The sequence below is a fragment of the Schistocerca gregaria genome, chromosome 4 (genome assembly GCF_023897955.1).
Source record: "Schistocerca gregaria isolate iqSchGreg1 chromosome 4, iqSchGreg1.2, whole genome shotgun sequence".
In the NCBI taxonomy this organism is placed as follows: Eukaryota; Metazoa; Arthropoda; class Insecta; order Orthoptera; family Acrididae; genus Schistocerca; species Schistocerca gregaria.
Genome location: NC_064923.1, coordinates 326,317,421 through 326,339,677, shown reverse-complemented (window position 1 = coordinate 326,339,677; position 22,257 = coordinate 326,317,421). Strand labels below are relative to the sequence as shown.

The window sequence follows — 22,257 nt, the reverse complement described above, 5'->3', positions numbered from 1 at the left end:
ATTCTGTAACATATCGGCGTACCTCTCACCCCTCACGATATCAGTTACAAAACCAGAATCACACATTTCCTCGAAGAAAAAAGGCCCGATAACAGTAGATGTGGTAAATCCAACCCATACCGTGACTTTCTCGTCGTGCAATGGAGTTTCCATGACAGTTCTAGGATTTTCGGTAGCCGAAATTCTGCTGTTGTCGGCGTTGACAGACCTCGGAGCGTGAAATGAGCTTCGTCGGTCCACAACACGTTACTCAACCAATCGTTATCTTCCGCCATCTTTTGACACGCCCACACCGCAAATGCCCTCCGCTTCACTAAATCGCCAGGTAACAGTTCATGATGATGATGTATTTTGTACGGATAGCATCGGAGGTTACGCCTAAGTGCCAGCCAAACACTAGTGTATGGAATGCCGGTGCGACGTGCGACGTGCGACTGCACGAGCGCTGACTTCCCCGTGCATAGACGAACCCGCTACAGTCTCCATTTCTTCCTGGACTGTCTCAGTAGCATTACGCCTTGTGCTCGGTCGGCTACTACGGGGTCTATCGTCTAAACAACCCGTGGCTCGAACTTCGAAATCATTCTCGCCACAGCCGCGTTTGTCAACGGACCTTTACCCGTCTGAATCCCCTTCCTATGGCGATATGATCGTAGCGCTGAACTAGCACATTCCCCATTCTGATAATGCAGCTTCATTAAAAGCGCCTTTTCAGGTAACTTCAACATGCTGCGATTGCTGGCGCATCTGATTCTCTCTCTCATTACAGCTCCTTTTATACACGATTGTCATGCGCAATCACTGACGTTTTGCTGTCCAGCGCCATCTGTCGGACATTTTGTGAACTTTGTTTTTTCTGCTCTAATAAAACCCCGTGTCATTCCAAGCATGTGTGTCAATTTTTACCTCTCTATCTTCATTATTCCGTAATTTATTAAGTTTTCAAATTTATACTGACTTTTTGATCACCCTGTACTTCCGGATACCTAACATGGTCTAGCCGAATCCATGCCATGCACTGCTGTATTGCATTCCAAACGTGGTCGAGCATTCTAATGAGCAGGTGATCATAATGTCTTGGCTTATCATTGTCGTTCGCTGCCTGCTGGACGGCGGTTCACTGTAGTTCCTTGCGGAAATCAGGCGAGTAACTGCAGAAAGCAGCCAGCTGGACGATTGCGCCCATTGTTGACGGGTCTCTTGGGTGCGGTGTGCCTCTTGCCGCCTGGTCGCTATTCAGCAGAACACTCTGCCGAGCGTAGCAAATGAGATCATTGGTCGGTGGTCTGTAGAGGCACGTGAGGGCGCAGCTGCCGGCACCCGGCATCCTGAGGGCGCATCGATTATGTCTGCTCCCACCCCCAGCACCCGCGTCCCCTCCACATTTGCCGGCATCTCTGTCGCCGCCACGTCTCCGTATTCACTGTGCCTGCTGTGCCTCTAAACAGCCGTCCTTTGTCCTCGCGCCCAGCGTATCTTTCGGCCCTCTGCGCATAAGCTACAACGCCATTATATTAAGAGGACCAAAGTCACTGGAAAATTACGTTGAAAAGTCACTGCCAACACTCATCTGCGTCTTGTGAATGTGCAGAATGCGTGACTCTTATCTCACGGAGACTGGGTCTCAACAAAGTTTCACAATAATTCCACGTTAGACCGCTTGGGGGCAACATTCTGCGTGGCTGTTACCGGGTAAGATGCCTACTCCCTGTAAAGCCTGGTTTACAGCTGAGAACAAAAGCGGAGAAGCTTCAGCGAGCTCTCATTCTCTCGGGTGTAAACGTTAGGCGAGCGCGAGCGTGCGTGATTTGGTCGTGTTCGGTTCGCTTCATCAGTTGCTCTCTCGTTTTCCCCAGGTTAACAGTCTTGAACCAGATCATCAAAGGAATTCCTGAGACTCTCCGCTTCAGCGCTTGCCTCGATGTGAACGGCATTAGCTTTCTCGCGTGAGTTAAATTTATCGTTAAACGTAAGTTGTGTGAGGAATGGAGTGGACAAAAGAGAATGTCATGTTACACTAATGAAAGAGTATAGATATCACAGGAGTGGATATCACAGGAGTTGCAAGTTCCAGGAGATCCACAGCACGAAATAAACAGATGTTTGGAAGAAATTTTCCAGAACACTCGCCACTGCAACAGGAGAAACGAGAAATAAGATAAAAACATTATTTGCTTCCTTCATGTGGAAATGAAGTAAAGAAGCCACAAGTTCGATAAAGGGTGAGGTGCAAAGTTGATATGGTTTAAATGGCTCTGAGCACTATGGGACTTAACGTCTGAGGTCATCAGTCTCCTAGAACTTAGAACCACTTAAACCTAACTAACATAAGGACATCACACACATCCACGCCCGAGGCAGGATCCGAACCTGCGACCGTAGCGGTCTCGCGGTTCCGAACTGCAGCGCCTAGGACCGCTCGGTCACACCGGCCGGCCTGCAAAGTTGATCTTCCTCGTTATTTGTTTAGAAGATTCTTTTGAACGTCAGTAAGTGACAAATCGGGACGTCAGGAATCTCAATAAACGAGAAAAAAGTAGTGGTCCCTTTAACTCTGGCTTATCCAGGTTCGTCTGTAAACCATCTAGTAGACAGCATCGGTAGGTCTCTGAAGCTGCCGAGTGGGGTAGCCGCGCGGTCATGGGCATCTTGTCATGGTTCGCGCGGCTACCCCCGTTGGAGGTTCGAATCCTTCCTCGGGCATGGGTGTGTTTGTTGTCCTTAGCATAAGTTGGTTTAAGTTACATTCATTAGTGTGTAAGCCTAGGGACCGATGACCTCAGCAGTTTGGTCCCATAGAACCTTACCACAAATTAAAAAAAAAAAAAAATCTCTGGAGCTGATCGGTAACGGAATTTGTGTACTGAAAGTTCGCTGTATTTGAAAACTATTAAGAACTCTCAACGAACACAAACCTAATATCATGGACGTAAAAAGATGAAAAGAACCGAATTAGTCGTGTTTTATTGCACCATGACTGGAATTAAGTCGTAACCGCTAACAGTGTGGAGCCATCGTTCTAGGACTATTGAAGTTGACATGGCCTCGTACTAACTGTGGGGAAACTCATCCAGAAACTCAGTTTCAATGGAAGAAACCTTAAAAAAGTGCAAATCATTAACGAAGGAAAACTGCAAACAGTACCGACCTCGAAGCCTTTTCTTGAATATCGTTGTTCGCTCTAGGACCCTTAAAAATTTGGTCATCAGTTTGGGATCCTTACTTAGCCAATAATGAAATCCAGAGAGAGAGAGAGAGAGAGAGAGAGAGAGAGAGAGAGAGAGAGAGAGAGAGAGAGAATGAGAATGAGAATGAGAATGAGAATGAGAATGAGAATGAGAATGAGAGGTGAGTTGATGACGGTCTTACACAGGTTGTTAGGGGTTTAAGAACAGATACCATAGTGTGTACCCACTTCAGTGTTAGTTGTTTTTTCACTGCGGCTAACAGTCTTCTCGCAAACACGTCACATACTATACTATCCGATGCTTTTCGCACGGTCGTAACTGCACCAAACACCCTGTATGGTCTTGACAAGAAAGTCAAGGAAATGCTCAAAATGTTGCAGTAGCAGATAAGACGAAGAAGACGTAGACTCGTAAAATTACGGGAACAGAATTTCCATGATGAGCCATATCAGGCATCTTGTGTAGTGTGGACGTAGATGCAACATGTCTTGAATGTTTTCCTCCTTATAGTGCCTAAAATACTGTGTACTATCGTCATTTCAGTTAATTATATAATATAATCATAAATAGCTTCAGAAAGATTACGCCCGCCTACCTTTCTAGCTTAAATAGGATTCCGTTACTAACAACATATAAGCTGACAAAACGTCAGTCTCTAACGGTCCTTCCTTCTTGTGGGTAACATCGTTACCAGGAACTTCTTGGAAATAGAGAAACAAAACAGGTTTGCACGCCGAACCAATACACTGAAGAACAAGGAGTAAATACAAACAAAACAAAAATCTTACCTTTGGAAAACAAAATGTACTCTGCAGGTGGGAAGCATCGTGCTACGATTGAAGCTGCAGAAATACATTAGTTTAAAGCACTATATTGGGCTTTTCCTGTCAAAAAGTCCACAATGATGCATTAAACGGTCACTGATTTTCAATCTACATCTACATTTATACTCCGCAACCCAACGGTGTGTGGCGGAGGGCACTTTACGTGCCAATGTCATTACCTCCCTTTCCTGTTCCAGTCGCGTATGGTTCGCGGGAAGAACGACTGTCTGAAAGTCTCAGTGCGCGCTCTAATCTCTCTAATTTTACATTCGTGATCTCCTCGGGAGGTATAAGTAGGGGGAAGCAATATATTCGATACCTCATTGAGAAACGCACCCTCTCGAAACCTGGTGAGCAAGCTACACCGCGATGCAGAGCGCCTCTCTTGCAGAGTCTGCCACTTGAGTTTGTTAAACATCTCCGTAACGCTATCACGGTTACCAAATAACCCTGTGACGAAACGCGCCGCTCTTCTTTGGATCTTCTCTATCTCCTCCGTCAACCCGATCTGGTACGGATGCCACACTGATGAGCAATACTCAAGTATATGTCGAACGAGTGTTTTGTAAGCCACCTCCTTTGTTATAAGGACTCTCCCAATGAATCTCAACCTGGTACCCGCCTTACCAACAATTACTTTTATATGATCATTCCACTTCAAATCGTTCCGCACGCATACTCTCAGATATTTTACAGAAGTAACTGCTACCAGTGTTTGTTCCGCTATCATATAATCATACAATAAAGGATCCTTCTTTCTATGTATTCGCAATACATTACATTTGTCTATGTTGAGGGTCAGTTACCACTCCCTGCACCAAAACATGCTGTGTCCTGTTTGCTAAAAACTCTTCAATCCGGCCACACAGCTGGTCTGATATTCCGTAGGCTCTTACTTTATTTATCAGGCGACAGTGCGGAACTGTATCGAACGCCTTCCGGAAGTCAAAGAAAATAGCATCTACCTGGGAGCCTGTATCTAATATTTTCTGGGTCTCATGAACAAATGAAGCGAGTTGGGTCTCACACGATCGCTGTTTCCGGAATCCATGTTGATTCCTACAGAGTAGATTCTGGCTTTCCAAAAACGACATGATACTCGAGCAAAAAACATGTTCTAAAATTCTACAACAGATTGACGTCAGAGATATAGGTTTATAGTTTTGCGCATCTGCTCGACGACCCTTCTTGAAGACTGGGACTACCTGTGCTCTTTTCCAATTATTTGGAACCTTCCGTTCCTCTAGAGACTTGCGGTACACGGCTGTTAGAAGGGGGTCAAGTTTTTTCGCGTACTCTCTGTAGAATCGAATTGGTATCCCGTCAGGTCCAGTGGACTTTTCTCTGTTGAGTGATTCCAGTTGCTTTTCTATTCCTTGGACACTTATTTCGATGTCAGCCATTTTTTCGTTTGTGCGAGGATTTAGAGAAGAAACTGTAGTGCGATCTTCCTCTGTGAAACAGCTTTGGAAGAAGGTGTTTAGTATTTCAGCTTTATGCGTGTCATCCTCTGTTTCAATGCCATCATCATCCCGGAGTGTCTGGATATGCTGTTTCGAGCCACTTACTGATTTAACGTAAGACCAGAACTTCCTAGGATTTTCTGTCAAGACGGTACATAGAATTTTACTTTCGAATTCACTAAACGCTTCACGCATAGCCCTCCTTACGCTAACTTTGACATCGATTAGCTTCTGTTTGTCTGAGAGGTTTTGGCTGCGTTTAAACTTGGAGTGAAGCTCTCTTTGCTTTCGCAGTAGTTTCCAACTTTGTTGTTGTACCACGGTGGGTTTTTCCCGTCCCTCACAGTTTTACTCGGCACGTACCTGTCTAAAACGCATTTTACTATTGCCTTGAGCTTTTTCCAGAAACACTCAACATTGTCAGTGTCGGAACAGAAATATGTGGGAAAATCGAAAAAGAAGCGACTCGAACTATTTGCGTTGTATTGTTACAGATGAATGATGAAAATTAAGTGGAATTATAAGAAATTACGAGGTTCCACGCCGAATGGGTGAGGAAAATAATATGATGGAAATACTAACTAGAAGACGAGGTATGATGGCAGATCAAGTCCCTGTATTGAAGGGAGCCCTAGAGGGCAAAAATTGTAGGAATACATCAAACGAATAATTGAGAACCTTAGGTTCAAGTGCTGCTTTGACATGGAAAGGTTGGTGCAGGCGAGGTAGTTGTGGCGGAGCGCACCAAACAAGTCGGATGACTCGAATCCCGTTTAAAAATAAAGAAGGAAAGAAAAGAAAAGAAGTCAAGAAGTGGGAAATTTCCAGCAGGTTTCCCATGTAGCAGAGCAGTACTAACTTCCATCATGGAGACATTTTAGCTTTGACTAAAGGTTTTTTGCGGAATCGTAGTTACTATCGTTTATATCACACATGACCTCTCCTAATCAAACGAATGCGGCTTTACGCCCCTGTCGATCTACGTTTTTGGTGGCTTACCATTCTCAAGATAAGCTGTCGTACATGTCTGAAAATACGGTTAAAACTATTGGGTGGTCACTTTAAAGCATGTCTGAAGAAAACTTTAATAATAAAGAAGAGGAAGATAACTCCTTAATGGACTTATCGACACCTAGAAATATTCCGTTTCCACGAAATTTTGGATCCTTCTTAGGACTGTGTTCAGTAATTCAAATTATGACTGTATGAATACTCCTCATATGTTTACAGCATTTAGCAGTGTAGGACATATTTGTCGAAAGGTAAATAACGGGTTGTAGCCTACTTCGAGGCGAACAGGTCATCTACCGTGTTACAGAATAGGACTTGTTATGTTGGGCGTATAACGAGAAATGGGGCTGAAAATATTACGTGAATTCCCAATAGATGTGGTTGAATTGCTTTACATTTATGTCTGTGAATATCTTTAAATTTGTGTATCTAGAAAGTTTGCCGTCTATATGTGAGATACGTGGACGGAAGTACTCTACGTAGATGTAAAAAGTGTGAATGGCGACCGCTACGCTACTGCTAGACAAAACTAGCAGTGGTAGGATAACAAGCCAGTGCGGGCAGATCAAAGGTTTCAACAACATTCCCGGCCTTGTAACCACAAGAAAGACGAGTGTTTGTAAAAACAAGCGAATTTCGCATTGACGTCAGTAGAGATGAAGTTTATCACAGCGCATCTCCCAACACTCAAACGAACGGCGGTTCGTCTACTTCGCACTGTTCAAACAAAGTGATCGGAGGGGATAAACAAACATAGCATCCGTTAAGCCAGTTGCAATAACATAGCATTAAACAGTTGACCATTGGCTAAACTGAAATTAAACCAGAATATGTTTTCTCTAAGTACGTTCTCTAATCAAAGCTCTGACGTTATGCATCGTTAACGTAGAGTCCAATAACGACTACTCGTATGAATAACAAAAGCGGCCGAATGTTTCCTTCGTGAAGAAAATGCAGGGGCGTTCAAAAAGTACTGCACCTCATTTTTTCTCGCGATATTTCGGACAAAAAATACAGAATCTGTTGTGGGACATCGTGGAATATTCCCGCTTCAGTCCCTATAGTTTCGTGAAGTTCTTAGGGAGTCTTTCCGAACGTGCAGAGCAATATCTAGCATGTCAGATATTCTGAGCGTGCGTCTGAGTGTTGACCAATGAGATGGCACAACGCCACTACGTCACATGCACGCCATCTCCCTTCAGCACAGAGCTGTGAGGCGCCATATTGGCATTCATTTCAAGCCTATATACCGTTTCCGAGCATTAGCGAATTGAGAATCACTGGAAAACCCGTTGTTAGCTGTGTGATCCGTTGCAATAAAATAATGAGAAACAGCATATTCGCGGCAAAAGAATTATTGTAACTTGTACATTATGAGAGTATGCTATTTGAAGGCAGCAATACACTGAGGATGCACTCAAAACGCATTGTTCTTGGTAAAATTTGTTATAATTAAATTACATTTAGTAACTAGCTATGATTAAAGCTTTCAGCAAGTGCTAAGATCCTAGGAATGGCGACCTACTTTATGATGTTGGAAAGCGTGGTGAGTAGCGTAACTGTTCTAGTGGAATTTTAATGTTGGGGCGGTGGTTCGCGACTCGGCAGTATATAATTTTTTTCCCTATCATTTGCGTTTTTACTAGGTTCTGTTATTTTATTATTAGTTTAAATTAATTATACACTATATTTTTTGATGTTATGCAAATATAAGTTCACCTTTCTTTGGGTGTTCGATTGGCTTGATATGCAGGACACCTTGCGCTAGTTGTGTAAAGCCATTTTGCTCCTTTTTCTTTTACGCTTCGTAATTCACGTGTTGCAAAGATTCTACTACTGGGTAGCAGTGATCAAGTAAGTCTGACCTTGGGGTTTTACTAAAATGTGGAAATGATGAAATAATGTTTACCTCATGTGAAGAAGTATTACAAATTTGCATCGCACTGTTTGTAAAGGAACTTTTATAAGCCTGTGTCCTTATTGATTGGACATGGTACTCCCCTTTTCGTGGATAATGGAGGAAATGTGCGTTTTAGTAAAGCTAACGTGGGAATTTTTAATGTGTTTAATGAACAGTGTGATTTCCGAACTAGAAACTTCCCGCAACTGCAGCCGGAGTGCGCTGCGATCGCGTGTACCACGTTGGGGCCCACGTACCGTATTCACAAGTCACATCTTTTCTGAGCGTTCAGCAGCACGTTGAACTTAGCACGCTCAACGTTGACATTCGACAGCACGGTCCGTGTGCCGACGGCTTTAGGTGACGACGCAGTACATCGCCTTCAAAATGGCGTCTGGTAACAAGTGCGTTCCAAGGAGAGACTGTCACTGAGCTTTTTTTTGGCAGAGAACAAAATCACGGAGAGATGTTGGGCGAGGCATCTGTCACATCGCAACGAGGTCACACGGACGGCTGCACACAGCTGCGACCCCAGGTTGGAACTTGCGGACACCCTGACCTGAGGTGAAAACAGCGCGCTGTACAGTTGTACCTCTCTGTTGGTAGTGCTGGCATACTCGCCCACCACTTGGAGTACTCAAAGCTATGTGCCCGATTGATTCCTGGCCGCCTCACTGGTGATAAACATGGGTCCATTTCTTCCAACAGGAAGCAAAACGGCAATCCACGGAATGGCGCCGTACCATTTCTCCTCCGAAGAAAAAGTTGAAAGTTGCACCCTCAGTCGCTAAAGTTATGGCGACGGTCTTCTGGGACTCTGAAGGGGTTACTCTGTGTGATGTGCTCCCTCATGGTGGAACGATCAACTCCAAAGTGTATTGTGCTACCGTCAAGAAAATGCAAACTGACTTCTCTTTCTCCATGACACTGCAGGCACCCGGGGGAGCTCACAAAACCTCATCGGACGGTTTGGTCTTCCACATCCTCTCTACAGCCCGGATCTCGCACTTCCCGTGTTCCATCTGTTTGGCCCAGTGACGGATGTATTCCACGGGAAGCAGTACTATGATGATGGGGAGGTTATTGATTCAAGACGTTGGCTCCGCCGTCGACCAGTGGAGTGGTACCATGAGGACACACAAGGGTGCTTAAGGCTGTGGTATTCAACGCTGGGGTTTCGTGCCAAAAGAGTGAGGAATAAATGGTGTACTGGAACACTGAAGAAAATCGACCTGCTTTCAAGAAAAAAGTTTTGCATTTCTTATTGAAAGCTCCTCGTAGAACGGAAAAGTCATAACACACTGAGAGCACGACCGAATAAGATTCTGTCAATATAGCGAAGAGTGGTCCTCATAGCGAACAAGAAACGTATTCCCGCAGGTGTGCTATACTGAAGACGACTTTCTTCAGATTGATGACGCCTTAGATAAGGAATCTAACCTAGGTTATCGTTTATTGTTGAGTAGAAGTATTACACAGCTTTACTTTGAAGTGGGAACAAGGCTGTTCCCCATTAATGTCTGTGATCCGTCGCAAACCTTATTTGGGCGGTTTAGTGGTATTCAGACAGCAACCAGTCATATGTGTTATCCGTTTTTGTTTGCTATCGGTTCTCTGCGGGTCTTAGTCGTTCTCAGATGAATGGAGACATTTGGTACAATGCTTTCACCACTTTTCGTACGTAGAACGCGCCTGCCGGTCATAGAGTTATCAGCTGGAAAATGAGAAATATTGTTGTAGTAATACAGTCGTGTAAAATTTGAATCGTGAAAGTTACATCTTTGTATGTATGAAGCTGAAAATGTTGCCACACAATATCTGCAGTTAAATGAGGCAGTGGTAATATTATAGTGACACAGTAAAGTAGGCTGACGAGCCGAATTTCGGAATGAATACTCCATCACGAATGAGTCCGTAGCAAAATGATCACTGATATAAGGTGGAGTGATGCACGTGTAAAACGACGAGTAATTGGGACGAGGTGTAGCATTAACCATGAATGTACCACGCCATGCGCTGTTTACGTTTTGCTTTGACGTTATGTAGGTTTAAGTGCAATAAGGAAGTTTCTTCGATGTGGATGTCCATTATAGATGGTGCAAACGAAACAAGACAAGTATTTTCTTAAAAACCGACAGGAATCGTTTTCCGAGCGTTTGAATTTTTAGAGAGAGGGTTAGGAGCAGAATGTGCCGCTTATCTCAGCGTTGCCAATTACTGGGGCAGGCAGCGGATGAAGCCTCCGGCATGTGACAGAGACAGGCAGCACACTGGCGACACCTCCAGGGCCGGCCATTGTGTCCGAGCGGTTCTAGGCGCTTCAGTCTGGAACCGCGCGACCGTTACTGTCACAGGTTCGAATCCTGCCTCGGGCGTGGATGTGTGTAATGTCCTTAGGTTAGTTAGGTTTCAGTAGTTCTAAGTTCTAGGGAACTGATGACCTCAGAAGTTAAGTCCCATAGTGCTCAGTCATTTGAACCATTTTGCACCTCCAGGTGTTCTGTATTTCACTACATCAATGTCCTGCCTCATTACGCATATACAGGGTGTTTCAAAAATGACCGGTATATTTGAAACGGCAATAAAAACTAAACGAGCAGCGATAGAAATACACCGTTTGTTGCAATATGCTTGGAACAACAGTACATTTTCAGGCGGACAAACTTTCGAAATTACAGTACTTACAATTTTCAACAACAGATGGCGCTGCAAGTGATGTGAAAGATATAGAAGACAACGCAGTCTGTGGGTGCGCCATTCTGTACGTCGTCTTTCTGCTGTAAGCGTGTGCTGTTCACAACGTGCAAGTGTGCTGTGGACAACATGGCTTATTCCTTAGAACAGAGGATTTTTCTGGTGTTGGAATTCCACCGCCAAGAACACAGTGTTGTTGCAACAAGACGAAGTTTTCAACGGAGGCTTAATGTAACTAAAGGACTGAAAAGCGATACAATAAAGGATCTGTTTGAAAAATTTCAACGGACTGGGAACTTGACGGATGAACGTGCTGGAAAGGTAGGGCGACCGCGTACGGCAACCACAGAGTGCAACGCGCAGCTAGTGCAGCAGGTGATCCAACAGCGGCCTCGGGTTTCCGTTCGCCGTGTTGCAGCTGCGGCCCAAATGACGCCAACGTCCACGTATCGTCTCATGCGCCAGAGTTTACACCTCTATCCATACAAAATTCAAACGCGGCAACCCCTCAGCACCGCTAGCATTGCTGCACGAGAGACATTCGCTAACGATATAGTGCACAGGATTGATGACGGCGATATGCATGTGGGCAGCATTTGGTTTACTGACGAAGCTTATTTTTACCTGGACGGCTTCGACAATAAACAGAACTGGCGCATATGGGGAACCGAAAAGTCCCATGTTGCAGTCCCATCGTCCCTGCATCCTCAAAAAGTACTGGTCTGGGCCGCCATTTCTTCCAAAGGAATCATTGGCCCATTTTTCAGATCCGAAACGATTACTGCATCACGCTATCTGGACATTCTTCGTGAATTTTTAGCGGTACAAACTGCCTTAGACGACACTGCGAACACCTCGTGGTTTATGCAAGATGGTGCCCGGCCACATCGCACGACCGACGTCTTTAATTTCCTGAATGAATATTTCGATGATCGTGTGATTGCTATGGGCTATCCGAAACATACAGGAGGTGGCGTGGATTGGCCTCCCTATTCGCCAGACATGAACCCCTGTGACATCTTTCTGTGGGGACACTTGAAAGACCAGGTGTACCGCCAGAATCCAGAAACAATTGAACAGCTGAAACAGTACATCTCATCTGCATGTGAAGCCATTCCGCCAGACACGTTGTCAAAGGTTTCGGGTAATTTCATTGAGAGACTACGCCATATTATTGCTACGCATGGTGGATATGTGGAAAATATCGTACTATATAGTTTCCCAGACCGCAGCGCCATCTGTTGTTGACAATTGTAACTACTGTAATTTCGAAAGTTTGTCTGCCTGAAAATGTACTGTTGTCCCAAGCATATGGCAACAAACGGTGTATTTCTATCGCTGCTCGTTTAGTTTTTGTTGCCGTTTCAAATATACCGGTCATTTTTGAAACACCCTGTATCACTTTAATGTTAGTGATTTTCGTATCATAGAGAAACAAAGAGAGAAAATCTAGACGCGAATAATTAACGTTTTCCAGACACGTTATGTGGATAAAAGGGCTAGCACCAATAGGTTTGATCTCACAGCTGTTGTTTTCAGCTGTGAAATCAAATAATGTAAGCAGCAAGGATCTATATCCATTTGTATTCACATTTCATCGATTTCTGACTACCCTTGGCGTTTAAAGTTTACATTTTTGCTCATCTTTCCATAATTTTTTCCTTCTTCACTTCCCGTACGTAACTTTACCTATTCGTGGAATTGTGTATTTATTCTTCATTAATGTTGATGAGTGAGTGCCTGTTGTGAAGTTTGCTTTATGTTGACACAGATGAACCATCTATCTTCGAGTACAACAGGCCGCCGTAAGCAGGTAACCGTTGGAGAACGACGCGGGCGTGGGATGCGCTACGTTAAGCGCGAGCAGGAATTACTGAATTAATTGGGGGATGTAAACTGAAATTGGAAAGCGGAATCGCGTATAAATTAAACTCCTAGTTGCGGAAAGTGGCCAATTCAGTGGCGAAAGTCGATACTGAAAGTTCCGTAGTTATTAGTGTGATAATCGACTCTTACCGTTGGTAGAGAGTGGTTAAATAACGCGCGATGCGGTAACTTGCATTTCACGTTTATTTCGATGACAAAAAATAGTTAATCATAGAGAGCAAATTTGTCAGACAAAGAACTCGGTAAACTGCAGAGACGCAAACTGTAAAAACTCCCGTGATCGCGTAATTACCGAGGTTTTATGAAACTGCATTTTGGCGTGGACGTGTTACACCGTCCTCGCGAATTGGGTACCTGGCAGTAGGAATAGCAACTGGCTTTTTGCCCTTTACTGTTGGAAAATTATGGAGTACTCAGGGCAGTTGATAAATAAATGGATTTGTTAGTAGTAACCTTGCTACAATCCGCAAAATATAAGTAAAATGGTGTCACCAGCACACTGCATCTGGAGAACTTCGACAGTGCAATTATATCTCTGTAGGTACATTCACTGTTTGGTCGGCTGCGGAATATAATATTTTGCGACTGGGTTTCTGCCGGCTTGAGTGGCCGTGCGGTTCTAGGTGCTACAGTCTGCAACCGAGGGACCGCTAAGGTCGCAGGTTCGAATCCTGCCTCGGGCATGGATGTGTGTGATGTGCTTAGGTTAGTTATGTTTAATTAGTTCTAAGTTCTAGGCGACTGATGACCTCAGAAGTTAAGTCGTATAGTGCTCAGAGCCATTAGAACCAAGCCATTGGACTGGGTTTCTAAGCCTTCCGATACACGTGTATTGTCCCTAAATACTGAGTTAATATCTGTATGTAAAAATTTCGGTGAACTGTACTCTAAAACAAAGGACATAAACCATTTACGGAGCAAAGATCAGAGTCTAACGTCCCGATGGCGAAGAAGTAAGAGATGGCGCAAAAGTTCAGATTGGGGAGGGAAAGAGAAATAAAATCGAACATGTCCAATTCAAAGAAACCGTTGTTCCATTTTTTAATGCGGTTTACGGAAACCACGAAAAAGTTTAATATGGCTGACTGTGCGGGGATTTGCACCCTGCTCCATAAACAAGATATTTGTATTCGCCTTCAAAGTAATAGTCGTTGGCTGCAGTACAGTTCTTACTGATTTTTTTAAGCTTCTGGAAACTGTTTGCGAAAGATTCATTTGTAGTCTATTGAATGTAGTACTGATTGTCACACACGTCGATCAGAGTTGGTCCTACCCTGCTCTCGATCCAGTTGGTAGCGTTGTATCAGCTGGGCAAACTATAAACACTTCAAAGATTTAATAAATAAATAAAACATCAACACTTTTATTCACAATATATACTGGATAATAAAGTGTATAAATAACTTTGGAACATTGTGGTTCTTTCTATGGCCGTTGAAAATTAATGTCAAGCTGTGTTCGCAGTAGTCTTACAGTGAGTCTTCAGAGTTCTGGAAGAAAGTGATAAAGTGTTGACTATGAACGTCTACATTTGTCTACTTATCGGTCACACTAACGTAACCTGTTAATGTGATCGTTTGCAGACTCGCTAGCTGTAGTTTACAAGTTATGTGAGACATTACTTTATGCACAGACTTCAGCTGTCGAACTGCACCTCTTGTGCCTTAAGGTGTTCGTTCACAACCTGGCCCCCACCCCTACTGTTATCAACTACATTACCACACACGCGAAGTTACTTCGTGCGCACTTTACCGTAGTGTGATATGTTGAGTGTTTTGACTCTTAACGCAGCTATATCCATTTTGATGGGTTACACTACAAAAACATTTGAAGATGAGCAGACTAATGAAAAGAAAATAAAGCGATATTGTGATCCATCCAGTGGCTTTTAGTTCGATAGACTATTATCGCTCATCTTCACGACACGTTTTCCACCCTCAGGGACATGTATTAATGTTAAACACATTTTGTCATTTGAAAGTGGACGTGTTCATTTGACTCTTTGACGCATTCGGCATTCTATTTCTTTCACACCGGCAGAAAGAGTTTTTTGTGTTGAGCAACTTTTCCTCGACCGCTGCGGTTGCAGGCAAGTGTTTTAGAGAGCCCCCGTGCCTTTATAACTCGTTAGAGAGCTCGGCGGTGGACGGCCGTTTTCATTCCCGGCAGAGCGGCTTGAGCACGTAGCGGCCGCACCCGGCAGATATCGCCGCTTCGCGCCCACCAGTAATAACGCCACTGCTTCCGTCGCAACCTGCGGGCCCCATCCCGCGCCCAAACAATAAGCCCTCAAGGCCGAGTTCTGCTGCTGCGCGCTTACGGGTGGTTATTGTTCCACGAGTTGGAAATTAATATCCTGCTAGCTCGTCATCATCATCATCATCATTATTATTATTATTTGTTTGTAAACTTTTGTACCGCGTTCTCGGTACCTGAATTGCCTGAAAAATAATTTGTCCCCTAACTTCATGAAAGCTTCCTAGACAGAATCGGGAGCGTTCTCACTACACTTCATGCTCATTGTCATTTGCTCTCTTGCAGGTAATTCTGTAGTTATAATTGTGCTCTGCTAGTCTCCTTGCAGTGTATGGCATAGGCCGATATATTCACCAATTGATTCTCCCGCCAATAGGGCGTTAATGTTTTACGCGCACTAGTAGACGACACGGTGAGGTGGTTGATGGGAGTAGCTGAGTCAATACAAATCGAGTGACATCGATCGGTAATGTTTGGTTTCTTGTCGCCGCCAACCTTTATCTGCTAGCTGAAGTTGGTAGCGACCGTTAGAGCATTCACTACTAGTCAATATACTGGGTGATCAAAAAGTCAGTATAAATTTGATAACTGAGAGGTACAAATTAACACACATGCTTGGAATGACATGGGGGTCATTTAGAACAAAAAAAAAAAAAAAAATACAAAAGTTCAAAAAATGTCTGACAGATGGCGCTTCAATACATCAGAATAGCAGTAATTAGCATAACAAAGTAAGACAAAGCAAAGATGATGTTCTTTACAGGAAATGCTCAATATGTCCGCCGTCGTCCCTCAACAATAGCTGTAGTCGAGGAATAATGTTGTGAACAGCACTGTAAAGCATGCCCGGAGTTATGGTGAGGCATTGGCGTTGGATGTTGTTTTTCAGCATCCCTAGAGATGTCGGTCGATCACGATACACTTGCGACTTCAGGTAATCCCCAAAGCCAGTTATCGCACGGACTGAGGTCTGGGGACCTGGGAGGCCAAGCATAACGAAAGTGGCGGCTGAGCACACGATCATCACCAAACGACGCGCGCAAGAGATCTTTCACGCGTCTAGCAATACTTTTTTTTTGGTTCTAATAAAACCCCATGTCATTCCAAGCATGTGTGTCAATTTTTAACTCTCTATCTACATTATTCCGTGGCTTATTAAGTTTTCAAATTTATACTGACTTTTTGATCACCCGATATTTCGATTTCCGTCATCAGCCACTTCGCCGGGAGTACCCTAAAAGTGTGCGTATAGTAATCACTTTGTTGAGTGCCTCCAATCCAAACAATTCATTTCCGAACGGTGCACGGAAAGAACGACTACCGGTAATACTCTGCATGTAGTACAATATTTCTGGTTTTACTGTCTCTCCTATACCGTCTGCCACTGGAGTTGCCAGAGCATTTTCCGCGACGATGTCACAGTTAGTAAGCGAATCTGTTATGAAACGTGCTGTTCCTCTTTGAATATTTTTTTTCATTTCCTCTGTTAGTCCTATTTGAAAAGGATACTGCCGCGCGGTCTAGGGCGCAATGTCGACGATAGCGCGAGTCCTCCCTCGAATAGTTTGTAAGTCCAGGGACCGAAAACATGAGCAGTTTGGTTCATTAGGAATTCGCATACGTTTGAACAGTTTGGTAAGGATGGCACACTGACCAGCAACTATTTATACCGTATATCCCTTAGAACATCAGTCCCTTAGGATCCCTTAGGATACGCCTTAATCTACTTTCACATCCGACCGTTGTTCCTATTAAAAGCGGCACACTATGTTCCATTTGCTGGGAAACCACCAATGCATTCATAAAGCTTGCCCCTTAACACGTAAGCTCTTGCTTTGTCCAGTAGCAGACGGTGTCTAATTGTATCGAATGCCTTCCAGAAATCAAGCAACACGGTACTCATTAAAGGTGTCATTATGCATTACCTTCTGGGTATCGTGTGTGAACGAAACAAGCTGTTTGTCACGCAATGGCTGCTTCCGGAATCCATGATTATTCTAACAGTTATGATCTTTGGTCTCCAAAATTTCATAACACGCGAGCGTAAATTGTGTACAATCATTCTGTCAAAGATTGACTTCAGCGATATAGGCCTGTTGTCACGCATTATTCTTACACCGCTCACATCGGAAAAGGGAATGACCTTCACCTTAATTTAGTGCCTGCGGCGATTTTACGACACAGTCCTGCCAGATGGAGAAGAAATTGTTTAGCGTAGTCCGCATAAAATCCATCGTGTGTCCCATTTAGCACATTGCCCTTCCCGCTGTTCATCGATTTGGCTTGGTTTTCAGGTTGGCTACACTTATCTATGAACTTCCTGGCAGATTAAAACTGTGTGCCGGGCTGAGACTCGAATTCGGGACCTCTGCTTTCGCGGGCAAGTGTTCTAACAACTGAGCTACCCAAGCACGACTCACGACCAGTCCTCCCAGCTTTAATTCCGCCAGTACCTCATCTACTACCTTCCAAACTTCACAGAAGCTCTCCTGCATACCTTACAGAACTAGCAATCCTGGAAGAAAGGATACTGCGGAGACATGGCTTAGCCACAGCCTTGGGGATGTTTCCAGAATGAGATTTTCACTCTACAGTGGAGTGTGCACTGATATGAAGCTTCCTGGCAGATTAAAACTGTGTGCCGGACCGCGACTCGAACTCGGGACCTTTGGTTAGGTTAGGTTAGTGCTTTTTAACACCCCGTCGACAACGAGGTCATTAGAGACGGAAAGCTCGGGTTAGGGAAGGATGGGGAAGGAAATCGGCCGTGCCCTTTAAAAGGAACCATCCCGGCATTTGCCTGAAACGCTTTAGGGAAATCACCGAAAACCTAAATCAGGATGGCTGGAGACGGGATTGAACTGCGCCACCTCGTTCGGTTCGGGACCTTTCCCTTTCGCGGGCAAGTGCTCTACCAACTGAGCTACCCAAGCAAAAGGCAAAGGTCCCGAGTTCGAGTCTTGGTCCGGCACATAGTTTTAATCTGCCAGGAACTTTCATATCAGCACACACTCCGCTGCAGAGTGAAAGTCTCCTTATACGCTTATCTATGTTTGTCATTTTAGCGTTTCTACAACGACTGAACAGCGAAAGTGGCATTACACTTTCATTCACTGTACATTGAGGGCGCGAAATTCTGTTGGAGTCAGCTGACTTACAGGAAGTAATATCCGTGAATTGACTTCGGAGTCTCTAGTGTGCCGTATCATAGACCACTGTTCGCTACCTAAATCGGATGTCGAATGCTGCTGTCATAGCGCGTTGGTTAAACGTCCTCGTATTTTGTTTCTTGCCTAACTACAAAATTGCGGCTATCAGGGGACACAAAAGAAAATTATTTTCAGCTCTGTGGCCACCTGAGTCTATAAATAAGATGTTGCAGATTCCTGGAACAAAAAATTGAACTGTTTCGAAACTAATACAGCTAAACAGCCACAGCCCTGCTGATTATTTCAAAAATCTAGTGTGATGCAGAGACTGACAGGCTGATCAGAATGTTGATTCTGCTTTATTTCATTTATGCTTGACAAATACATGCTCTGTTGTGCAAAACAACGCCATTCAATTCAGCATAAATGTTATCCGAACATTTAAATACCTGTCATTCATAGAATGATATGTCGTAAACATGCAGATGCCTTCTGAATAAATCAGACTTAGTTTTCTCGGATATACCACTACAGATGGTGAAAATCACGAATGAGTCTGACAGATACTTATTACGGAGTTGTTGTTATTGTCTTAAGTCCTGAGACTGGTTTGATGCAGCTCTCCATGCTACTCTGTCCTATGCTAGCTTCTTCATCTCCCAGTACCTACTGCAACCCACATCCTTCTGAATCTGCGTGGTGTATTCATCTCTTGGTCTCCCTCTACGATTTCTACCCTCCACGCTGCCCTCCAATGCTAAATTTGTGATCCCTTGATGCCTCAGGACATGTCCTACCAACCGATCCCTTCTTCTAGTCAAGTTGTGCTACAAACTCCTCTTCTCCCCTATTCTATTCAATACCTCCTCATTAGTTACGTGATCTATCCACCTTATCTTCAGCATTCTTCTGTAGCACCACATTTCGAAAGCTTCTATTCTCTTCTTGTCCAAACTATTCATCGTCCATGTTTCACTTCCATACATGGCTACACTCCATACAAATACTTTCAGAAATGACTTCCTGACACTTAAATCTATACTCGATGTTAACATACTTCTCTTCTTCAGAAACGCTTTCCTTGCCATTGCCAGTCTACATTTTATATCCTCTCTACTTCGACCATCATCAGTTATTTTACTCCCTAAATAGCAAAACTCGTTTACTACTTGAAGTGTCTCATTTCCTAATCTAATTCCCTCAGCATCACCCGACTTAATTTGACTACATTCCATTATCCTTGTTTTTCTTTTGTTGATGTTCATCTTATATCCTCCTTTCAAGACACTGTCCATTCCGTTCAACTGCTCTTCCAGGTCCTTTGCTGTCTCTGACAGAATTACAATGTCATCGGCGAACCTCAAAGTTTTTACTTCTTCTTCATGAATTTTAATACCTACTCCGAATTTTTCTTTTGTTTCCTTTACTGCTTGCTCAATATACACATTGAATAACATCGGGGAGAGGCTACAACCCTGTCTCACTCCTTTCCCAACCACTGCTTCCCTTTCATGCCTCTCTACTCTTATAATTGCCATCTGGTTTCTGTACAAATTGTAAATAGCCTTTCGCTCCCTGTATTTTACCCCTGCCACCTTTAGAATTGGAAAGAGAGTATTCCAGTCAACATTGTCAAAAGCTTTTTCCAAGTCTACAAATGCTAGAAACGTAGGTTTGCCTTTTCTTAATCTTTCTTCTAAGATAAGTCATAAGGTTAGTATTGCCTCACGGGTTCCAACATTTCTACGGAATCCAAACTGATCCTCCCCGAGGTCCACATCTACCAGTTTTTCCATTCGTCTGGAAAGTATTATGGAGTATAAACTAATTTAAATGTGCGAGACCACTTCTCAATCTAAAGCGAAATATTTGGTATCTGAAGTGATATAAGATAAGTCGTAAGGTCAGTATTGCCTCACGGGTTCCAACATTTCTACGGAATCCAAACTGATCCTCCCCGAGGTCCACATCTACCAGTTTTTCCATTCGTCTGGAAAGTATTATGGAGTATAAACTAATTTAAATGTGCGAGACCACTTCTCAATCTAAAGCGAAATATTTGGTATCTGAAGTGATGCATTGCTTACCATCATTTACGCTGCCGCTCAGTGTCAAAAAGGGGCGCACTGAAAATAAGACAGGATCCTTGGTATTTCTGCCAACAAGACATTTATTGCAATTTCCTGCAGGATACACACAGTAAAAGTAGACAGAACACGAAAAACACCGCCTGACAAAACAGTTAAGCACCCAGAAGGGCCGGCCGGAGTGGCCAAGCGGTTCTTGGTGCTTCAGTCTGGAACCGCGGTCGCAGGTTCGAATCCTGCTTCGGGCATGGATGTGTGTGATGTCCTTAGGTTAGTTAGGTTTAAGTAGTTCTAAGTTCTAGGGGACTGATGACCTGAGATCTTAAGTCCCATTGTGCTCAGAGTCATTTGAACCATTTTTTGAACCACCCAGGAGGGAAAGAAGGAACGAAGTGAAACTGAGAGTTGAGAGGGTATGTGGTGTTACTTCAGCGGTTACGAAATCATGTCAAATTTACGAAGAAATCAGTAGTTTGAGGCCACTTATCAGCAGATCTTGGGATCTCATTGGCTACGGAGTATCTCAACATCACGCAAACAGTCCATACAGATAGATGACACTTGTAGACAATCATTGTCCTGATGAAACATGGCACCGTGATACTGTCACATGAGAGGTAACATATGAGGATGCAGGAGTCTCCGATGTGTCGTTGTGCCTTCGCGTTCCCTCAGTCACTACCAGTTGTGTCCTCAACTATATATTATGGCTCCTCTCATCATGACGCCCGGAGTGACATAGCTGTGCCTCTTCAAAACATTGGAAGACTGGGACCTCACCCCAGGTTGCCGCCATACCCGCTAACGATGGTAATCAGGGGTAGGGTAGAACAGCGATTCATAGCTGAACTCAGTGTAAGGCCATTCAACAGCGATTCTTACTGATCCTGGTAACACTCTAAACGCAGGTGTTAATGGCAGGGTAAACATGGGACGGTAGTTGCGTATTGAGGCTGTTACTGGGATCCGACCAATAGTGCGGAATGAACAGTGTGTTTCAGGGAGTCCTGTAGTTCTTGGATGGCACGTGCAGATGTGAAGGGGCTACGATATGCTTCCTACACAGTACTCCGTTCCTCCTTTGTATTGGATCCTTGACGACGAGTATGCCTGCCCCCATGTTCCCATGCAGTCCAACATGGAGCGACTATCACTTCCACGTGGGAACTGGACATGCAGAAAGTTCAAATGGTTCAAATGGCTCTGAGCACTGTGCGACTTAACTTCTGAGGTCATCAGTCGCCTAGAACTTAGAACTAATTAGACCTAACTAACCTAAGGACATCACACACATCCATGCCCGAGGCAGGATTCGAACCTCGACCGTAGTGGTCGCTCGGCTCCAGACTGTAGCGCCTAGAACCGCACGGCCACTCCGGCCGGCCATGCAGAAGGAGCCGGTGCGTTGTTGTGTGACAAAAACCCTTCGTGTTGACATCTTGCTACGACGAATCTTCTTGACATTCTCCCGTACTCTCGTCGGGAGACATCAGCAGCACGTACCTGCGACAGTTTACTCCTTGAGAGCGTAACTCGACACCACGGCAGGCTCATCACCATCTCGGCCGATGACGATTCTTCACCTTTTTTTGGCAGTGGTGACTCCACATGTTTCCAGTGATTACTTCACATATTTGTCTCAGGGTCATATTGATCCACCAAGCTCTCGTCCATGGCGATTAGGTGGCTAAAGAAGTCATGTGGATCCGCCTATCACAACTGGAACATCTCAACTACTGCCTCGGTTCCATTGGCTTCTTGAATGTGAGCGATTAGTCGCAGGCTCAGTGAGACACGA

The 22,257-nt window shown here is 44.2% G+C and overlaps 1 protein-coding gene across 7 annotated transcripts in view; it reads left to right on the top strand.

Moving 5' to 3' along the window:
• Nucleotides 1–22,257, top strand: part of LOC126365733 (multiple PDZ domain protein) — a 2,074,088-nt gene that overhangs the window by 538,868 nt on the left and 1,512,963 nt on the right. The gene's annotated exons all lie outside the window — the stretch shown is intronic.